The sequence below is a fragment of the Carex rostrata genome, chromosome 5 (genome assembly GCF_964058835.1).
Source record: "Carex rostrata chromosome 5, lpCarRost1.2, whole genome shotgun sequence".
Lineage (NCBI taxonomy): Eukaryota > Viridiplantae > Streptophyta > Magnoliopsida > Poales > Cyperaceae > Carex > Carex rostrata.
The window spans coordinates 9,910,375-9,934,950 of NC_135922.1; the positions used below are offsets into that span (position 1 = coordinate 9,910,375).

Consider the following 24,576-nt stretch of genomic DNA (forward strand, 5'->3'; position numbering starts at 1 on the left):
AAATGTAAAATTTGGTCTCCAAACACATATTAATATGGAAAACAAGATGAACAGTTTGGATCGGTTATTTGGACTTTGAATCCGATAATTTATAGTTCAATGTACAAAAATGTCTATGCATTGTAATGTATGGTAACCTTACTCAATCATAAATATAACCAAAATTCATGGAAAATATCAACAAAAATGTTTAGAACAAGATTGTAAAATCTAATAGGAGATGGTTTTGAATTTTGAGAAAGAAAATAATTATAGTGTAAAGGACATATATTGATCAATCATAGATAATTTCAATAATTTTTTAATAATAAATGAAACCGTAATCCATAAAAATAAGCAAATGCACGCAATAAATAGTAAATGCATTTTAAAGTTATGGTCTTTGAGAAAGCATTAGTGCGTCATCGATGTTTTAGCAATAATAAAGTTATGGCCGTTTAGAGAACATGGGTGCGTCATTGATGTTCTGACAATGAAACATCAATGCACTTATGTCATCGTTAAGCTGGACATAAAACATTGGTGCATTATCAGTGTTTTTGCAAGGAAGCATCGTTTTTTTTTTAACTTTAAATAACCATAACTTTGGCTAGGAAAGTCGGATTTATGCATATCAATTTGGAAAGGGGGGATGAGACGGTCGGGAACTTCCCTGGCGTATCACCCTCGGGACTTGAGGGAATCAACATTGCAAAAAAAAAAAAACATCGTTTAGTGCCTTAAAAATTCAGTTTAAGTTTTATATCAACGGTAAACATGCAACGATTGATATTAGTTTTTTTTTCAAAAGCCTAAGAGATTATTCAAGAATTACTTATATAATTAATTTAAAATGCATTTACTATTTATTTTGTGCGTTTGATTATTCAAGTAAATGGTATATGTTGACAATAATAAAATAATATAATTATTCTCTTTTTTGCTCTCTAATTATTCTCTAAAAAAAAAAAGTTGACCGCTCCATTGGAAGGGTGGTTTGGTGTTGAGAGATGATTGGCCCCTAGCTAGGCGGTTAGGACATTTATATAAAAAAAAAATCGACGGCATATTCATTAATTTCATTTGTTATTAGAATATTAATAAAAAAATTCGGCACTTTTCTTCTCTCCTCCCTAGCGATCAGTTGCGGCACTTTTTTTTATGAATAGAAAAAGGGTAAATTTTGGAAGTTGGAACTTGGAACCGGTAAAGTCCCTTTGGAAGAAGAATAATAGTACAAAAATCTGAGATATTTCAAAAAGGAGAGAAAACTCATACTATATCCAAAATTATCCCTCCTCAATTTTATCTCTCAAGAATTAATTTCATAATTTTTGAGATTTTATTTATGGTGATTTGTTAACTATGTGTATTAATTAATATATTAGTAATAAATTTACTTTTAACTGAAATGCATATTTTTGAAATATTTTATGACTTCACAAGAAAACTTTTATTGAAGAAAATAATAAGTATCAAGAAGTCAATTTTATAAAATTATTTAATTCAATAAATTTTATATACAAATAAATATGTATTTCTAGATACTAAAATTCTTGAAAGAAGCGCACAAAATATTATATTACTTAAGTTTAAGAGTTCATTTGCACCTTAGGCACTTCAAACACATTCTCCTTTGCATTAGAAAAGAAGCATACAAATACATGAGTCTCTGATCATCATAAATGAAGAGAAATTAATAAGATCAGATAAATGATGACAAGTGATGTAACATGTCTAATTGATCAACTTGATCAACTACCCCTATTTAATTGCAAAAAACACAAACACTTTTCCTGGTTTCCATTAAGGATATAATAACAATATTCAAGTAGTGGTTATCATATTGCTAAATTATATATAATAACAGAAAAGAACATTACATTTATCTACGTCAGATTCCCTATTAATTAAATTAACCAATCATAGGCAAGGTTAGTGCCAATGTAGGCAATTCAATATCTATGTAATCACAATATAAAGTAATATTCCAATGACCAAATCTCTTCTTTGGTACATAATCCTAATAATTTGGAGAAAAGATTTTTCTCACCGTTTGTGTCGTCTGCTAATAATGGTTTGACATGCATGCAACAAGATTTTTATCTCATTTTCTCGTTTATTTTTTATTTAAGAGGAATGTTTTTGTTCGTTGCTTGTGTAATGTGTAAATACTATAAATTTCTGACAAATGTGAATTAATTTTATGTAATTTCGTACTTTATATATATAACTAATATTGTATCCGTGTGTTGCAACGGAAACATATTATAAGAGAATAAAAAAAAATCTCATACAAAATGACATATTTTCATAGAAAAATATAGTCTAATTAAATGACAAATAATTCTTAAATGATATATATATATTTTTAGATATTTTAAACATATTTTCATAAATAAATCTCATACAAAATAACATGTTAACTGAAAAATAACATTTCTTAAAAGATATAAAAAATAGAAAGAAATAAATACATGACCAATCAATTATCAATTAATCTATAAATTACTCAAAAGACATCTAAAAAATAAAAAGAAATCAGGACAAATTAGAAAAATGATACAATTTGAATGTAGCGAGTATGTGTGTCAAATACGTGTACGTCTAATTTTGACCTCTACATGTAAACAAACATAAAAAAGATACATGAAATCAGAAATTTTTTATCAGAAAGTTGATATTCAATACAAAATTTCATCTTTCAATCAAAATCAATGAGAAAATTGAGATTATTACTCATAAAAGGATGGTAATAGTGCGGATTGACAATATATTCGTGAGCAAGTCCGAAGCAAACTTTTCTTAAAATTATTGTTATCAGATTTCTATGTTTAAGTTGATATATGCATATTTATTTGGTATTTCAAGTCGGCAGTGGTGGAGAGTAAAAAAAAAGTTCAGAAATATAAAAAATATATATTTTAAAGTTAAAAATTATAAAATTATGACAAATCCTAAAATTTTATCCCCAAAATATGTTTCTATTGCTATATTTTTCTCAGAAAAATTATAAAGATATACTTAATATCTTTATTGCATGGATATGGATATGGATACGGATATTGTATCAAATACAATACAGATATACAATACAATAATTTTCAACACAATAGAAGTACTGATATCGATATGGCGATATACATAACCATATATCGAAATATCAGGATAGTACAGAGCTTAATATTAAAAACAATTATAAAATTACATCTCACTCTAAAATTTTGTCCCCACTTACTAAAAATCTTAGCTCTGCCTCTGCATATCGTCATTCAAGAGTGACACATAAATTAATATTACTAAGGTTGTACTTATAATTATTAACCCTGATTTAAATTTGTGTGCTTCTTTTGATTGCTACTAGAATGGTTGATAATTAACAATTAAAGCTTTAAAAAGTAGTGTTGTCATTTTTTTTTTCTTTAATAAGAATTAAAGGTGGTGTTGTTGATAAGGATGATGTTATATTAATACAATGATACCAGACAGCCTCCAATACTCCATCCAAAATTTATGATTGTCATATACAAGATTGCAAGTTGCAATCATGCATGTAATGTTGTCTCTTATCTTTTTGTTTTTTTTTTTTTTTTTTTTTTTTGTAAATATGTTAATTAGAATATTGAATGTATCTAGTTAGTTGTTCAAGAATAATAGTACATCTATAAATCATTTGAGGTGATGTTACTCTGATTTGCATACGCTTTAAATATGCTTGAAGCCTTGCTACTGTTCCTTAGCATATGACCTATGTGTCCGGCTGGTATTGGTCGTCTTTGTTCTCAACGAGTTGAGATCTAGTGAGGTACCTCATTGTGTAATTATTTTCACTAATTTTAAAATGAGAATGATTCAGTTCGTTATAACTCAACACTAATTTTAAAGTGAGCATCTTATGAATTCAAGTTAAATATTGATCATTCTCACCGAGTTCAAATACAGTGAGGTACCTCATCGTATGATATATAATTCTCACTAATTTTAAAATGAGAATAATTCGAACAATTCATTATAACTTAACACTAATTTTAAAGTAATCATGTGAATTATAGTGAGATATTGATCATTCTCACCGAGTTCAAATCCAGTGAAGTACCTCATTGTGTAATCATTCTCACTAATTTTAAATGAGAACTATTCGAACAGTTCGTTATAACTCAACACTAATTTTAAAGTGATCCTGTGAATTCTAGTGAGATATTGATCATTCTCTCCGAGTTCAGATCCAGTGAAGTACCTCATTGTGTGATCATTCTCACTAATTTTAAATTGAGAATGATCCAAACAGTTCGTTATAACTCAACACTAATTGTAAAGTGATCATGTGAACTATAGTGAGATATTGATCATTCTCACCGAATTCAGATCCCGTGAAGTACCTCATCGTGTGATCATTCTCACTAATTTTAAAATGAGAACTATTCGAACAGTTTGTTATAACTCAACACTAATTTTAAAGCGGCCTTATAAATTTCAATCAGGTCTCTGAATTTTTTACTGATATTTGGCTGAAAGTAACCTTACAAAATGAGGTACATGAGACAATACTCACTCTTTTTACTGGTATGAACAGTAGGAACCCATCTAGACTAGGAGTCTAGGACACTAGTTAATTCTGTCCTAGCTTCTAAGAAAAACTATATTTTTATATTTGGACTATAACTTATTATAAAAAAAATTATTTTTCTTGTAATATTATGTTCCACCTTAATTAAATATATTTTTTTACGTAAGTAAAATAATTGATGATTAAGTAGATGATTCTTTGTTTATACAATGCAAATTCCCATCTTATCATTACATTGCATATATATGGTGATATTTTATAGGATGACTAATTAATTATTACTTCACGGAGGTATTATATATATATATATATATATTTATTTCCTTTAAGTATTTCCTTTATCAACATCTTAGTTTTATCCAATAATATTAACGGATAACAAAAAAAATATTATAATTATAAAATAAATTAATTTATATAATCTAACAAAAGGTACATCAATCCAATAATATATTACTTTAAACATATTGTGTACATAATATAATAAAATATGCAAAAGTTATAATATTAGTCTTATGTGTTTAACATAATATAAATTATTAATGTTATAAATAACATTGTATATATAAATCTGATCATAAATTACTAATTAATTAAAACTATATAAAATTTTATATATAATACAATAACGTCATAATAATACTATTATATAGTTAAATTTATAAATAGAAGTTTATTATAGAATATATATAGTGGATATGAAATAGTTCTTATACATGTATTAGATAAGCTAGCAATTTTTTTCTTATTATCTTTATCCTATAAACTAACAAAAATATTTTTACCGTTATTCATCTTAATTATCGATTACTATACATGTTATTAAAAAGATATCATTCACATTCTTAATTGTAATACGCTCAATGTTATTAAAACCGGATCCGACCGAACGGTTACATTAAAAAAAAAATTGGACTCAGGTTAATCTCTAGTTTAGTTAATTTAAATGTTTTTGTTATTGAATTGGCAAAAACTGCTTTAATTTATCAGTTTGATAAAAAAAAAGTAAAGAAAGATAAATACAAGTAACCCTTAAAAAAAGGAGCGCAGGTTTAAACATGTCTTATTATTAATTTTCTTTCCATGCATTAATTAATTAGAGACACAGGTCAGCTATAGAGAATGAAGTGTAAATTGACTTCTGAATTTTCTTTTTATTAAGTTTTCATATAAGATTTTTTTTTAATATTTTATCTGAGTCAAATTTTAATAAGAAAATTTCTAATTTATTTATTATAAGTTCGGTCTTATCGTGTGCATTATTGAATAGGTCAGTGTGAATTTTGATAGATGCTATGCAAAAGTTTTGATTATATTTTATAATCTCAGAAAGACAAATTAACAAATCAGTGGGTCGAATCAGTTAAGTTTTGTTTTGAAAATATTAGTTAAGGATAGATCCTGATTAAAGCCTTTATATATGTTACTTTTTTGCCAGTAAATCCATAGAAATGTATAGAATAGAAGCTCTTTACTTTCAATCACAAGCAAACATTTTAATTCCAAATTTGAAAACATTGAACTTGTAATTCTATATTGTAAATATTAATATATATTAAGTAATATATGTGCTTTAATAATTATATAGACTACATCAATGTTACATGATCCAATATATAGTGTTGATTTTCAACAGTTAAAAATATAGCACATCTGTACCATAAAACATCATATATATATATATAAAGACTCTAGTTAATTAGTATGCATGAAAATTAATTGTTTGACTATGATTATTTTGTACAAGAGTGTCTGATTGCAACATTGTCTCCACTATCCAACAAATTCAAGTTCAAGTATTGAGAATTAAAAAATAGCTGGCATGTCCTTGAATATATTCTCTCACTGCAACTAAATTTGATTTTATAAAATATGTTTATCTGTACTGACTAGGTTTTGCACCGTTCAATAAATTAATCTGGACAATTTCACAAAGAGGTTCTATTCTCACATCATTGCCTCATTGGCTAATAAGTAGAGATACTATCCATAAATAATTGCATGAGACCCCACGTAGCTTGTAGCTAGTCATAGGCAGGAACAAATGGATTGCTATATTGTTACCGGGTCGGATTTGCATTGGAGCATTGCCCATCTCATGAAAAACCCACAAAAGAAAATAACTTAACAAAAGGAAATAGGAAAATAAATGCATTAAATTTTTAGAATATAAATAGAGAATGCTCATAAATTATATACAAAAATAGAGAATGTTGTTCCCATCTCATGTGAAAGGCCACAAAAAAAAATACAATATCTCCAAATAAGTACTTGCTCCAAGCTTATTTAGTTTCCTTCTTTTTATTTCATTTCTTTTCATTTTTGAAATATCATTTATATTAAATTGATTGATTATGTTTTCATTTCTTTATATATTTTTTTATATTATATAAAAAATGTTATTTGTCATTTAATAATCTCATTTATATAAATATGATTCTATTATCTATTTTAAATAAATATGATCTCATTTCTATTATTTATTTTACGTACATTAATGCATATAAATTTTGGAGAGATGAGGATAACCGTTATAAGAAATTAACAATAACAAGAGTCATAATATGACAACAAAAGGTGTTATTTTGTTGTTGTCACAACATGAAAACAACAAATAATACAACTAATTGATGATTTTTATTTTCTCTTATTTTTTCGTTAAGCAACATAACAAAAAAAGAATTGTTATGTATCAGGAAAAATAAATCTCATAGGTATGTCATTAAAGAATAGGATTTACATTTGTATGATAATATGTAGGTCTATTTTTTTATTGTTGAATAATAATTATTTTCATTGGTATATTTTTGTATGAAAATATGTCATTTTGTATAAGATTTTTTTCTCTTATAATATTTTCCCATGCAAGGCATGAGCATGAAACTAGTTAGTTTATATATAGTCTTGATTCAAAATTTGTGATCTCTTATAATGTCCCCATTGTAATGCATGAGCACGGAACTAGTTACTTTATATATAATTTTGATTATGAACTTTTTTCTCTTATAATATGTCCCCGTCGCAATGCACTGGCACGAAACTAGTTACTTTATATATAGTTTTGATTCATAATTATTTTCTCTTATAATATGTTCCGTTGCAATGCACGGGCACAAAACTATAGTTACTTTATATATAGTTTTGATTCATAATTTTTTTCTCTTATAATATATCCCGTTGCAACGCACAGACACAAAACTAGTTACTTTATATATAGTTTTGATTTAGAATTTTTTTTTCTCTTATAACATGTCCCTGTGTACGTAACGGCACAAAACTAGTTACTTTATATATAATTTTGATTCAGAATTTTGCAATGTTGGATGCATACAAAAATCTCCCAGAACAGTCTTTCATCATGTAAAATTTTTATTCACAATAGTGTAGTCGTTTGACACAGGATATAATTAATATGGACAACGGGAATAGAAGGCTTTTAAAAATAAAAGCATCTGATACGATGTATTGCAATATCTCACATAGAGATTAGAGGGAGGGAGTGTATTCAGTTTTCTTTTTCTTTTTTATTGTTGTGGCGGTGGGGGGGAAGGGGGTGTTTGAATTTTATTGGTTGTAAAATTGTTTCTTAATTTCATGGAGTAAAAGGCAACTGGAGGAGCATGGGTTAGAGACCGTCCGACCAGAAGGTGAAATATCATGCTAATGCATATCAGATATTTCATATTCTTTCTGGAATAACTATAAATTTGAGTTACTGCAGACAATAAGAAATTTTTTTTAACAACTCTCAATTGTTAATTTTTTTTTTAAAAGAAAAATGGAGGTCAAGGATTCAATTTTTATCTATATATATATGCATAATAAGATTTGTCAATCACAAATAATTGTTTGCTTTGTCATATGAGAGAGATGTTGGTACATTTTTGTTTTCTTCTGATGCCAAATTAAGTGTGTTTGTTGGTACAATTCATTTGGTGAAAATATTATGAGCATGGAGATCATGGTGAATCATGTTGGTACAACTCATTTTCAGATTAAGTGATTTTCTATCTATCTAAAAAAAATAGTAAAAAAATTCTGAAAAATTGTAAAATTTGGTTTGCACGTACATATTCTTATGGAGATTATGTTGAACGGTACGGATTGACCGTTATGATTTTGAAAACTCAAATATTGAACCATTGCACGGAGGCTGGCCCTCCACTAGTGGAAAAAATGGAATCAGAATCGGTCTATCTGGATCGGCTGTACTAACCAACCGATACTAATACCTATCTGGATCGGTTTTAACACTAAAACCGATACTAAAAACTAATAAAATCACAGGTCATGCACTATCAAGATCGGTTCCTATATTAGAACCGATCCTGATACTATCAAGATCGATTTCTAGCTTAGAACCGATCTTGATAGTTATTATTAGGATCAGTTCTAATATAGGAACCGATCTTGATAGTATCAGCATCGGTTCTTATCTTATAAACCGATCTTGATAGTTCATTTAAAGGCATTGCTAAGTCCGATTCATCACAAAATCGCCTTTCTTTCTTCCTCAGACCTCGCCTCCATTACTTAGCGCAGCATCTATCTTTGACGACATTAATCAGCTATCTCCCTTCTTTTGTCAGGTTCATTAATTGATCGATCATTTTTTTTCTCAAGTTTGATGTTAGATGGAGCACCATTAATTCGGCTCATTTTATAAACCCTAAATCTCTCTTTTAGGTTTTTATACATTTTCTATTTCAAGCTTGGGTATATATGTGGACATGTTCTTCAATACATAGGGAAAGCACTCCGAGAAAATCGGGACAAGAGATTAATCTTCATACCATACCATAAGATGTTAGTGTTATATATATATATTCTAATTTTATTATATTTCTTTCAATTCATATAAATTGAATAATATGACATGCTACAAACCTAACATGCAGAAATCATTGGATATTGGCTGTGCTTATGCCAAGAGAACATGCATTGTACGTGTACGATTCCGATAAGAAGTGTAAAAGAATGCTGATGATCAGTGCTGCTATCGAGGAGTAAGTGTCTTTCCTAAATTTTACGTTTGTTTAGAATACTAATGATTTTATTATTATATTATCATTTCAAAAATGTCTCGTAAGTACTGATTGTTCAATGTTTTCATATTTCAACAGCGTCTTCATGAGGGAAATGGGTGCTTCTTTAACGGTTCGTAACAATTGCAAGGTAATAGTTTCTATTGCGATATGATTATAATGACCTAGATGCACACATTTGTGAATATACATATAAGCCATTTGTATGCTCGTAATACAAACATTTTATTTTTTTGAAACTTGTTATATAGTGCCCACAACAACCAGTCGGCTGGAAATGTGCATATTATACCATGTTGCTCATGCAAGACATAATAAAGCACTGTCTCGATGTTTTTCCGCAATTAAAGATATATATGCATTTATAAATTTTTCAAAAATAAGCATTGTTGCTTCAAATATAATAAAATACACAATTTAATTGTATATATATGCTCTTCACAAATTCTAAAAATGCAGGATATTCCCGCTAAATATACGGTACAACGCTTGGCCGACTTTCACCAAATGTGGGCCTAATTTTTGCTGAAAGAAATTAAGCCGAGAATAAGTACAACAATTTATGGTGTTTTATCCGAATTTGCATGCATATATGAACATGAATTTTTTGTAATAAGTTAGGATGTGTATGATATATAATTAATTTAGGATGTATTTTATTGATAATTAATTTAGGATGTGTTTTATTGATAATCTAGGATTTATGATAAATTGAAATTTTGGTCAGCTAAATAAATATGGAAGCTGACCATTTAATAAAAAATATTTTTTAAAAATTCAATAAAGTATCAGGATCGGTTCTTACGTAAGAACCGATCCTGATAGTTATTTTCTGAATTTAAAAAAAAATCTAATTTAAAATATACATCTGGATCGGTTCTACTGTACAACCGATCCTGATAATTGTTTTCTGAATTTTAAAAAAAATCTAATTTACAATATACATCTGTATCGGTTGTACAGTACAACCGATCCAGATAGTAACTATTAGGATCGGTTGTAACAACTGATACAGATTTGTTTGGTATCTGTATCGCCCTGATCAGGATCGGTTGTGAACCGATACTGATATCCGTATATAACCGATCCTGATTCTATTTTTTCCAATGGTGCTCTATGCTACGCGTAGCATATTGGCATTTTCCTCTCTCTATATCTCTCTATATATATATAGAAGGGTTGTGTTTTATATGTATGTACATATAAAGTAGTTAGTTAGTTAGTTAGTTATGTATATATGTATGCATATAAAGTAGTTAATTACATGAACTGTACGTAGGATGCATACGATGGATCTATATCTTTTCTCTTGGATTGTGTTTATTAAATTGATGCATGTATTGATTATTCAGGTTTGAACCCAAAGCCAGATGGTAGTGAGAACAAAAGAGAGCAAAGGTTTCCTTATAAATTGAAACTTATAATTTTATTTTATTAAACTTTGTAATTTTTACGAGCATCAATCATTTTTAAGTTTCTTTATAAAATAAAATTACAATACACTAAAATTATTCAGCTCCCAATTTTAAATTTCTAATTTCTTCCCTATTTTAACTAGATACCCAAGGATTTAGCTAGGGACATGATTTTTTTGTTCCAATTTTGGAGCATAAAAGGACTAATATGATACCATCCTCTAATTGGTTTCAAATATTATTCTATTATTGTTTTTATTTCTGATAAGTCATACAACCTCTAATTGGTTTCAAAATTGTTCTTTGTTCTTCTTCATTTACGTTGATTCACTCATTGCATTGTCCTTTGATGTTATTCATTTCATTTGATACTACCTCTAATTGGTTTAAATTTGTCCTTTTGCTTTTTTATTTTTTTTATTTTTTCATTTCGAAGAGACTACTGATTGAACATTTTAAAATAGCCTATATAAATAGTACTCATTGCTTGGGAATTGAGAAAGAAATGCTTCACTTCAATTTGTCGGAAAATTGGTGCGCTTTAATTTGGTCGAAATTTTTATTAATAGTAAATAGAAAAAGGAAAAATTTTAAATGGGGAAAAATATGGAAAAAATTTAAAAAAATAGAAAGACATAGCCAGTATGACATTCCGCCGAGGCCCTCGCTCGAAAAAAAAAATGCTCCAAGGAATGCCATACAAACTAAAATTAGTTGTTGCCTCCTGAATTTAAACATAGCATAACATCACATACAAAATACCATAACATAAAAGAAAAAAAAAGAATACAATGACATAATATGTGATCTGAATTATAAGTTGCAAGCATAAAATAAAATAAAAAATACAAATTACATAAAAATAACATAACAAGTTCAAAGTACATGACCATATCACAACATAATATAACCTAATATACATGAACATAACATCACATAAGTCCAAACCACAAATCTAAAAAAAAAAAAAAAAAAAAAAAAAATTATTCAGGGCCTCCACTCTAGGGCTATTTTTTTTCCCTGGTGAGGGCCTACATATGGTATGGCATTCTGGCAGGTGGTCATATTGGGTACATGCCTTTCTATTTTAAAAATTTGTTCATATCTTTTTCCAATTATTAATTTTTTTTTGTTTTCTATTTACTATTAATAAAAATTTCGGCTAATTTTGAATGTAAAGTTCCAAGGACACAAGCGTAGGCTACCTAGAAAGAGGCGAAACGGGCAATTTCATTTGTTGGTACTTAGCCTGGAGTGGCTAAATTTGCCAATACCAGTAGTACCATAAATGGATGGATGCTGTATGTCTCTCTTTTCTTTTCAAATTTCCTTTCCCATTTTAGTGGCGCTTGACTGTAGCAAATCTCTGAAACCTTTTTTAATTCTAATCTTATTGAAGGTTATGATTAGTCTTTGCTTTAAAAAATAGAAGTATCTTCTGAGAAATTGCTGTTTGAGATGGCAGTTTTTGTTTCTTGATCATTTGAAAATACATATTTTATGACACTGATTTAAATCTAATTCCGTAAACACGCTCACGCACACACACTCCGTGATCTCCCTCTCTATTTTGTTATTTTGTGATGTTATTTTTTGTGTAGAATTTACATAGTCTACATTTAGAGTAAAATGGGACACAATTAACAAACTTTGCTGCTACAATCGATTTCTATTTTTCTTTTTAGGCCCTTTTGTCATAGAATAGTCCACGGGCCAACAATTTGTTGGGTTTTTCTGTTGTTGCAGTTTTTGAAGGATTATTTCCAGTAGCTAAACTAATATCAGACCAATACAATATCAATATTTTTTTTTGAAGCTAGGTGTTATATCAAAATTAGATACGAAGAATAATGCTCTAATCACTAAACATAATCTCCAATGACACTATTAGCAACTAAATTTGTCTTTAGCTCCATAAGAAAGCACATAAAGCATTTTTCATGAGATGCTTTTATCATTTTGAATTGAAATTGCCGTGATTTTTATTAATACCCTGAGAAAAAATAGCAAATCTGTCCTCGCAAACAATTTTTTTTTTTTAAAATGCCCTGACCGCTCCATGTTTGGGCGGTCTACTCTCAGCACCAGACTGCCCCACATTTGGACGGTCAAGTCTCAATACCAAACAGCCCCATGAGTGGGCGGTTTGGTATAAAACCCCTATATAAGGCATATTTCTCTCTTCCGCCTGCTCAAAATTCATTCTTACTCCAGAGAAAGAGAGAGAAGAAGGGAAAGAAGAGAAAAACGATTAAAAAAAAAAGAGGAACAAGTGAAACCGCACGTGATGAAAAAAGATCAGTCATTAACATTTTTTGGACGGGTAAAGCCCTCTCGGTGAGACATTTGCAACGTTTGTTTTCACCTGAAGATGTTGAAGAATACATGAGCACTGTTGATCCGGATATTAGATAAATCCTTGACGATGACTTCGAAGACAGGGACTCTCCAACTAGATGGGGAGAGTTATGTCAGGTGAATGAAGATATGGTGGATATGTTCTTTTGTCTTAATTGTGACATAGCTGTATGTTCACCCCAAATGTTGACAAGAATGCAGATCTGGTGAATGACGCTCGTTTCACTACGTGGGAGTGTGTGCAGCCACAGGGCTTCGGAGAGGAAGGGAGAAAGTTCAACTACTCCTAAGCCATAGTCTGAATTGTATTATAGTACTATCGTAGTATTTTATGTTAGACTTGATTGTAATAATTTATTTTTTATCTAGATTGTAATATTTTATGTTGTAGTTTTTTGTGTTGTATCTGAATTATAGTAATTTATGTTTTTTATGTAGTTTATTATGTTGTAATCAAAACATACATCTCAAGAGATCATAAATAAGTTCTAAACATACAACTAAACCATGAATAAGTTCTAAAAGAGCTGTCAACAAATTAATAAGTTCCAAACATGCATCTCAACAAATAAAACTAGTTACTTTATATATAATTTTGATTCAGAATTTTGTGTTGGATGCATACAAAAATTTCCCAGAACAGTCTTTTATCATGTAAAAATTTTATATACAATATATAGGGTAGTTGTTTGACACAGGATATAATTAATTAATATGGACAACGGGAATAGAAGGTTTTATAAAATAAAAGCATCTGATATGATGCATGTATTGCAGTATCTCACATAGAGATTAGAGGGAGGGAGTATATTCAGTTTTTCTTTTTTCTTTTTTTATTGTTGTGGGGGTGGGTGGGAGGGGGTTGTTTGAATTTCATTGGTTGTAAAATTGTTTCTTAATTTCATAAAGTAAAAGGCAACTGGAGGATCATGGGTTAGAGACCGTCCGATCAGAAGGTGAAATATCATGCTAATGCATATCAGATGGTTCATATTCTTTCTAAAGTAACTAAAAATTTGAGTTACTGCAGACAATACAATATTTTTTTTAAAAGGAAAATGGAAGTCAAGGATTCAAATTTTATCTATAAATATATATGCATAATAAGATTTGTCGATCACAAATATTGTTTGCTTTGTCACATGGAGAGAGATGTTGGTGCATGTTTTTTTTTTTCTTCTGATGAAGCCAAAGTGAGTTTGTTGATACAACTCATTTGGTGAATCTTGATTGGACAGTACATGTTTTAGGAGAAAAAAATATGTGCCTTGCGTTTCTTATATATCTTATTTTTCTAAGTACACTGTATGATACAATCCTCTAATTGGTTTCAAATTGTCCCATTTTCTTTTCCATTTCTGATACAATCTCTAATTGGTTCAAATTGTCCCTTCTTTTTTCCCATTTCTGATACAACCTCTAATTGGTTCAAATTGTCCCTTTTTCCCATTTCTGATACAACCCACTAATTGGTTTCAACTTGTCCGTTCTTGTTCTTAATTTATTTGGTTCATTAATTTGTTGTTCTTCATTTATTTTGATGCTACCTCTAATTGGTTTAAACTTGTCCTTTTGCCTTTCTTTTTTCTTTTGGAAGAGACTATTGGTTGAACCTTTTAAAAAGCCTATACAAACAGTACTCATTGTTTGGGAATTGAGAAAGAAATGCTTCACTTCAATTTGTCGGAGAATTGGTGCGCTTTAATTTTGACTGTCAAGTTCCAAGGACACAAGTGTAAGCCAGCGAGAAGAAATGGAAATTTTATTTATTGGTACTTTCTTAATTATAGTAGCCAAATTGGCCAATAGTGCCAAAACTGGATGGATGCTATGCTATATGTCTCTCTCTCTTCTCTTTTCAATTTTTTTTTCCCATTTTAGTGGCGCTTATTTGACTGTAGCAAAGTTATGGAACCTGTTATTTATTTATTCTATTATAATATTATTCAAGTTTATCAGAAAAAGGGACATGACTTAATTATTTGTTGTTTGTTGATAATTTGGACAATATATATTAAGAGGAGGGATCATATGACATTGTTTTTTGGTGACATTGGATGACATTGTGCATTTTCAAAGTTTTTAAAGTCCAAATAGTTGATCCAAACCGTTCAACATAATGGATATATTAAAATGTGCTTGCAGATCAAATTTTACATTTTTTGGAATTTTTTTACTATTTATTAAGTATTTAACAAAATCGCTATATTCAGACCGTTGAATTTTTGTACCCATCTTAATAAATAGTAAAAAAATTCAGAAAAATATAAAAATTGATATGCAAGCACATTTTAACATATCCATCAAGTTGAACGGTTTGGATCGACTGTTTGAACTTTGAAAATGAACGGTGTTATCCGATGTCACCAAAAAACGGTGTCATCCGATCCCTCCTCATATATTAATTGCTTGTTTAGTGACTTATTTTATGACAGATTTAATTCTTCCGTACACCCCCCCCCCCCTCTCCCTCTCTACTTCTTTATTTTATGATGTCATTATTTTTTGTGTATATAAATTATATAGTCTACATATATAATTACATTAAAATGGGAGGAATATTTTACCAGAAAAAATGGGACGAATTATGTCATAAATTAATGTTTATATTTTAAACTCTAGACCTTTATTATAAGTTTATAACTATGCACAAGAACCAGCCTTTATTATAAGTATGTCATAAACTAATGTTTAAACTTAATTATAACTGGATTTTTAGTATTTATGTAGATTTATAGGTTCGGACCAACTTTATTTTCTCCTCCTCTTGGAATTTTATTTGTCCCTGTTTGGAGTTATGATTTGTAATTTGGGTTAAATTTAAAATTAAAATTAGAATAAATTTCTTGAATTATGGTTGATAATTAGAATGAGAAGTTAAAGCATTGAAAATTAGAGATAAGATATTAGAAATCATAAGTTAGATCAATGTTTTTTTTTTTAATCTAGTATTGAATTAGTAAATGAATTAAAATCTGATTCGCTATTTTCTTATCCTTCCGACGAAAATTCTAAATCTGTTGCTGAAATAGATATTAAAATTAAAATTTGACTTCTAGCTTTCTCTCTCTCTCTCTCTCTCAAAAAAAAAGAGCTTACACAACTATGAACACAATTAACAAGCTTTGCTGCTTTAATCGATTTCTATTTTGGGTCAGAGAATAGTCCATGGGCCAACAATTCGTTGGGCTTTTATTTCAGTTTTTCAAGGATTATTTTCAGTATTGATCTATAAACATATCAATCTCTTAGGACAAGAGGTTCAAACCTCTAGAGGCTCACCCAGTACTTTTGCTCTTTTAGGACAAAGAGGTTTTTTCTGAGGAGAGGAGAGAGAGGAAGGAGATATATGGTTACTCGGGAAGGGGGTGGAAGAGTGTGTGTGTCTATATATATATAGAGAGAGAGAGAGATTGACTAATATGCTTTCGATAGCACTTCAGCCAAAGTGCTACCGAACTCAAAACTGCAAACTAAGTAGCTCAATAAATTGGTTATATATTGAACTTGTAGAATACCAATTTTTACTAGTTTTGAAATTTTTTTACTATTTTTTATAATTTATGAAATATGTTAAAAAATGGTCTAAAATATTAGCAATTTTCTTTTATTTTTAGACCATTTTTTGCCATCTAATGAGCTACTTAGTAAAAATTTCAAAATAGTAAAAATTGGTATTTTACTAGTGCAATATATAACCAATTTAATGAGCTACTTAGTTCAAAGTTTCGAATTTGTTTTTTTTTAATTTGGATCGGTAGTACTTTGGTCGAAGTGCTATCGAAAGCATATTAGTTAATCTCATATATATATATAAGATAAGCTCCTCGATCTACATCATTCGAAACAGTGATCCTGTACTAATATTCATATTAAACTGAAACTATGAAGATTCAAAGAGTGAATCCTCAAGAGTCTATTGTGCGCAAAGTATGAATACTTTGAATAGTGTTTTAAGTTTAGGAATAAAAAAAGATCATCAACATGAGGAATTAAGAATATATAGGTAACACCTGGAAAACAATTATTCTTGTCCTTTGCATGTTACTGCCTAGCGCTTTGAAACACTGCCTCGTTACAACTTTCTTTTTTATTAAGAAATCAATTACATCTATCACAGAGGAATTACAAGATTAGGCTTCTAGTAACTCCATTATTTTTCTCGTTTTTCTAAAATTTTATTGTCATTTTTACAAACGAACCGTCTGAATTAACCTATTCCAAGAAATTGCGTGTCATTATTCCTTTATTTCTTCTGTATTTTTTTTTTCTGTTGCTTATCGGAATATAATTTAGTATATAAAACTACTAGCTAGGGGATATTTTCTATCACAATTTATGTTATCTTATATTGTACGTAGTTGCACTTATGTGAAATGTGTGAAGGTATTACCTTTTACCTTTCTATGTTGCCTCCTTTTATTTACCACCTTATGCACAAATTAATTTCCCCACTGATTATAATTATCTATAAATTAATCCATTATTACCGCCGTAACCACCGCCAAGGAGGAACTGGAGGGTGCCCGTTGCCTGGTCGGAGTCATTCCATCTGTTTTAAGATTTGTGTATAATGCTTTAATATTTGTGCAAAAAAGTTTGCATTAATCTTAATACAGATTTGATGTCTCTAATCGAGTATGAGATTGAATTTGGTTAATTGGATGCCTATCAAAGCGATCTCTTTTCGCTGCTAAGATACTAGAATGAGTGCTAGTTCGTTGTATCAAGAGGTGAAGGTTTTTTAACTGGGCTGCTAGTGATTATTTTGTGCCAAAGCCCAATAATAAATTATTTTTCAAGCCTGGACCCTGGTTTGTTAGTAATTGTTACTTTGGTAACTATCACCCAAGGGAACAAAATATTTATGTTTACATCTGAACCGTCCGATAAAAAACCACACGAAAATTAAAGAAGCACCGTGCATTCCCCTCGAGCTGGATTGGTATTTGGTCCGGGTTCTGAGCATACAGTCCGGATGTAAACAGAAATATGTGTGTTAGTTGTATCAAAAGGTGGGTAATTGGGCCTTCGGGTGGTTATTTTGGGCCTAAGCTGTTGTCACTGAATACCGACACTTCGCATTTTTAGGCTTTTTAGTTTTATAATAATGTACAAAGCAGGTCAATAAATCGGGACCAAAATCATACTAATTTGAGTAATCAGACCGTCAGGTCATGCTTTTTTTTTTTGGTGCTTCGAAATGTACTTCTAAACGGATTGAATGAAATTCATACTGGAGAGTACTGTACCAAGTATTTGATAATATCATAATAGATTATAGATTAGTAGTATTCAAATGTTACTGGTACACTACTTGGCATTTTTGTCAAATCAGATGGTAGTGCAGCTATAGGCGGAACCAGCGCCTGGGCCCTGACCCCCCTTGGCCCAAAAAAATATACAGAGCCCTTTAATTAAAAAAAAAAACCTGACACCCCCTACATCGTTTTGAGACGCATGTAATTTGACCTCACAGATTTGATGTTCATAGATACTAAGTCTTTGGTGATTTCTCAGTTGGTATATTGTGTACCAGCAGGTTTTATAGCTTTTGTTATTACTTATCCAGGTGTTTGGTACTTGCAAAATTCTAATTACATCTGATCAGAATTTACCAATATCCAGTACTGAATTCCATGATTAAGGACTAAAAGGTACATATAAAGTTATGCATAAATGCATGCCTTATATCAGAAGCACATAAAGCATTTTTCATGAGATGCTTTTATCATTTTAAATTCAAATTGTATGTCACCTTAATTATTTTAGTTCATGAATTGCTACAAGTAGTGTTTGCAAGAACAAACTTTTTGATAGGCAATCAAGCACTGTATATGTATGCAAAACTTGAACTAGGGAACAAATCATAAAATGAAAATTTTAACCAAGTATTTAAAAATAATTATAGTAAGCAGAATGCCATCCTAAGGGAAAAAAAATGTAGATTTATTAAATACCATGAATATACAAAAATAGCTCTGTTGCAAATAGTATAACAACCATCAACATCAAAACCTTTATTCTGGTGTTTTAAAGAAAAAATAAATTCTCCAACAAATACTAAAATTAGCTTTTGCATCTCAATTTAACAAGTATTAAAACCATTTCAAGCATCAAGAAATGGGTAATCAGTGTACCCAACAACAGGATCTGGCACACAGAAAGTACTCCAATCATACTTATTCAATGGTGCATTCAACTCGAAACGCTTCGGCAGATCAGGATTTGCCAAAAAATGTCTACCAAATGCTACCAAATCAGTGGATCCTTCTGCTATCACCTTATTGCCTTCCTCTCTGTCGTAACCCCCCGCCACGATAAAGGTGCCATTGAATGCTTTTCTCATTGACAAAAGTGCATCTGGTACCTTCAACTTGCCATCCTCATCAACCATTCCTGGTTCGACCGGATGGAGATATGCAACGTTTAATTTTGACAGAGATTTGGCCATGTACAAAGCAAGTGCATCAGGGTTTGAGTCAGAGCATTGCAAGATGTCAAGGTAGGGGGAAAGGCGCACTCCGACTCGATCAGTCCCGATTTCATCTATGATGGCTTGAATGATTTCTACCGCCAAATTTGTCAGTGCAGTCGTTCACTCCATCCTTGAGAAACTGCTCGATTAAGTATCCACCGGCTGCATGAACTTCTATGCCATCAAAACCTATAAATTGAAAGAAACTAAAATTATTAGTAAGAAAATGTCTAACTTACTTTTTTTTTTTGTGGATGGAACAATTTTAAAAAAAAGGAAACAGAAATCATAGCCATTAAAATGCTGGTCTTATCAGAGATGAATTATACTAACAATCTTAAAAACTACTAATACCAGTAGCAACAACAGCAAAAACAAATAGAATAGCAATTTGCAAAATCCATTAATTTTAATTCAGAATATGTTAATTTTGACTCCAAAATTACCAGCATCAATGGCATTTCGAGCGGCAAGTCTAAAATCATTAACAATCTGAGGTATCTCCTCTGTATCTAGTTTCCTCGGAATTGGGTAGTTGAGCGGCTGCCCGTCCTCCCCAACTTCTAGTGTAATGCGCTTATCGGTGCTTGATACTGGTGCTTGCCCGTTTGGTTGATAACCTGTACATTTTCAGAATTAAATTTTTTACATAAACTTCAGTAATGGTAACATTAAATAAATATTGTCGCATTTCTCATAAAAAATATATAAACCTACTATAGTCAGAGGCGCGTCCACAGTGCCAGATCTGGCAAAAGAAGATGCCTCCCTTTTCATGAACTGCATTGACAATCGGCTTCCACGCCTCCACATGCTCCTTCGTCCAAATTCCTGGTGTCCTTGGGTACCTTTTTTAAAAAAAATTCAAGTGATTAAAGTTACAGGGACTCAATTATGAAAAACAATTATAATTATAGTTGCATTGTAGTAAAATTCCAATTTTACCCCTGGGCTGTTTCTGAAACACCGGTACCTTCGGAAATGAGGAGGCCTCCTTTTGTGGTTCTTTGAGAATAGTAGAGAGCTGCATGTGGTTGCGGCACATTGTTGTATGATCTACACCGTGTCAACGGAGCTAATACAACCCTAGGTTTTATAAAAAAAGAAAAAGAAAACAGATTCAGAAATTTGTTTATATTTATGTATTCATGAACTTATTGCTTATCAATATAATGCAAATATACCTTCAATGTTCTGGAGGAACTCACACAATGAAGTATCCATAAATGGATTAAGCTAGAGGTGTTAGTATGGTACGGATTAGGTGGAGAATTTTCATACCCATACCCACCCATTAAGCTCATGAAAAAAAACTTTACACATATCCGATAAGCTAACGAAATAGGCTATATATAGAGGTTGACTAACAAGTAATGGGTACGAAATAGTCTTTAACCTTATCAAAGCGATAAAAAGCTTACTTATAGGGTAATGGGTAGAAAATAGTCTTTAACCTTACCCGATAACCCAATAAGCTAATGGGGAAAAAAAAATTCTCCAAAAATTTGATTACGATATAGGTCAGGTAAATGGAGAAAAGGGTTTCATTGACATCCTTAGATTAAGCATGCCAGAAAAGGAACAAATGATTGCTCAAATAAATGAGACGAAAAAAAAAAAAAAAAAACAGAGACCTGTGGGAAAGCTGGAATCTTCCCATCTGGTATGGTGTTAGCAATGGTTGCTCTTCCATTCTTTATACCTTCTCAGAATTCTCTCTTAGTTAATTAAAACACTAGTTTTATTTTCTCATTTGTCTAAATAATTTTTTCAACTTTGGCATGAATTTATAGAGGAGACTGTTTTGAATTTTCAAAAAGAATCTTGATCCAATTAGGATAAAGAACTTTCTCACTGACTTGATGAGAAAATTAATTGTATTTTCAAGTCACAATTTCGTGTCAAAATCGGCTACACATGGAGGAAACAAAGATTAGGTGGCAATATTTCAACCACCAGAAAAAAAAAATAACATCAGGCTTTTCTTGATGAATGAGAAAAAGAAAAGGCACAAGCTGGGGAGAAGAAACAGTAGATTGTGAATTAACTTAGATTTTATAGGGTCCTACTTAGAGGTGTCAACGGTACAATACGGATTGGGTGGAGGCATTTCATATATGTATCTATTACGATAACAACATCTTTATCCTTACCCATTTTTTCGAATACAGTACGGATCAGATAAACGGACAAAAAAGTGTCATTGACATTTCGATTTATGTTTTCAATAAAATAATTTTTAAAACAAGAAAAAAAAATATAATAATGAATACAACTAATTTGTATTAAAAAATTTTAGTAAAATACAAAACTTTATTGTATCATATATCATCTACGTACAAATATATACCTATATATATATATATAGAGGAGGGTTCAAATGCACCCAAATTTTTGTGCACCCAAATGCACTCTATCATTTTTCTCTGTTTTTAAAGTCCGAATAGTCAATCTGAACCATTAGATGCGATCTATATATTAAGATGTGCTTGGAGACCAAATTTTACATTTTTTGGAATTTTTTTACTATTTATTAAGCCACTTTGAAAATTGCTGATCCAATGGTCCAGAAAATGTAAAATCAGCGATTTTCAAAGTGACTTAATAAATAGTAAAAAAATTCAAAAAAATGTAAAATTTGGTCTCCAAGTACATCTTAATATATAGATCGCATCTAACGGTTTGGATTGAATATTCGGACTTTGAAAACGGAAAAAAAAAATGATTTGAAAGATAGAGTGCATTTGGATGTACAAAAATTTGGGTGCATTTGAACCCTCCTTATATATATATATAGATATAGATATAGATAATTTTATTTTTAAAAATTATCTTATACAAAAACAGGTAAGATAACAAAAAAAATTGTTATTCTTATTCATACTTAATAAATTAACAAAAAAATATCTTACTCTTATTCGTATATTTAGATACCATATAAATCAGATAAATGAATAAAAGAGTGTCATTAAACTCCTAGTCCTACTTCACAAACCGTAGCGAACTGAGATAGCATATATTAATGGTAAGTTTCCCTTTCAAGCGGTAAAATCACCAACTACAGCGCACCCATCAAATTTTGGTCAAAGGCCCAAATTTTGCTGCCTTGGATATCTATACAAATTATTAAAATAAAATGTACCGAAATAGAAAAATTATTTTGATTCTAGCATAGTTAGAAATATAGAAATTATTAAAATAGGATGTACGGAAATAGAAAAAAGTAATTTGAACGATTCTAATTCTTTTTTTTTTTTTGAAAAAAACTACAGATACAAAGAATTTGATGCCATAGAAAATCAATATGCTAATGGATCAGACTCAATAGTCTCGATCCGTTAATTTTTTTTTTTGTAACTCCCCAGAGTGTTGGGAAGTAGAAAGGGATATTTTATTCACATAAATTAATAAAAAAATTAGAGATGGATATAGAAAGAGTACTATAGTTGTTAGATGGATTATAGATAGAAAGATTGGATTCAATGTTTCCGATTCAAAAATTTGGATTGGATTCAATGATACCAATCGAATCAATTATTTCTTTTTTGTTTCAGTTTTCACAGAGTCGCATGAAAATAGCCATAGAAGATCTTAAATATGTCCAAAGTTTATACTTTTTTTTTAGATATGCCCGTAGGCCCCTAAGTCGGCCATTTTTATTAATATCCCATAAAAAATAAAAAATTTAAAAATGTCCCTGTTTAAATTTTTTTTTTATACATGCCCTGACCGATATGAGCATTTGCAACTGGACGGTACAGATGCGCCTCACAGGCCTAATGGGGCGCCCAAAAACCCTATGAGGCGCCAGACCCACAGGCGGCCCATGCCACTTGTGAGGCGCCAGCCCCTGGGCCTGTGAGGTGCCACCCCCCCAGGCGCCCCATATGTAAACTCATTTATACACTTCGTTTTCTACCTCTGCCAACGCGATTTGAGAACTTCTCTCGAGGCGAGGAGCTCAGTGAATAGGTATTTTTTTTAATTATAATAATTAGTCATTATTTTTTAATTATAATAATTAGTCATTATTTTTTAATTATAATAATTAGTCATTATTTTTTAATTATAATAATTAGTCATTATTTTTTAATTATAATAATTAGTCATTATTTTTTAATTATAATAATTAGTCATTATTTTTTAATTATAATAATTAGTCATTATTTTTTAATTATAATAATTAGTCATTACTGTTGCAAATTTACTATAGCTAATTTACTGTGACTGTTGCATGTACTGTACAACTCCTCCTCCTCCCCCTTCTTCTTCTTATATTTCTTCTGCAGAGTCTTCGGATCACACCCGAACAACTCCGGTATCATCCTCTGCAGCTCTGGATGGTCTGAGATGCCACCTATGGGGTCGCCATCGATACGTAAACCCCATAAGGCGCTCACATCACCAAGGGTGACTGTCATCTCCCCGATCGGGATATGAAATGTATGAGTCTCAGGTCGCCATCTCTCCGCTAGACCATGCATCAGAGACACATCGATCTTACTCTGCGGCATGGTGGCAAGCTGATACAACCCGAGGTTCAAGATGTATCGCTGCATTTCTTTATGGGGAACGAACGAAATCTCAGACCTGCGGTGCCTCACCGTAAGCATGACATTATCCTGTATTTATTATCAATTTGTCAGACTCAAAATCGTGCCATTTTTTAGTAACTCAACAGATGTCATTTTTAAGTATAAAAATCACGTACCTCAACAGATGCCAATGAGACGC

The 24,576-nt window shown here is 30.5% G+C and overlaps 1 pseudogene across 1 annotated transcript; it reads right to left on the bottom strand.

The window, feature by feature from the left end:
- Window positions 1-19,234: 19,234 nt before the first annotated feature.
- On the bottom strand, window positions 19,235-21,677 carry LOC144554240 (putative 12-oxophytodienoate reductase 8; annotated as a pseudogene). Its single transcript, XR_013511586.1, has 5 exons — window positions 21,477-21,677; window positions 20,788-20,928; window positions 20,560-20,690; window positions 20,289-20,462; window positions 19,235-20,031 (listed from the first exon to the last, which is right to left on the bottom strand). The product of XR_013511586.1 is annotated as a putative 12-oxophytodienoate reductase 8 (transcript).
- Between the last annotated feature and the right edge of the window lie 2,899 nt (window positions 21,678-24,576).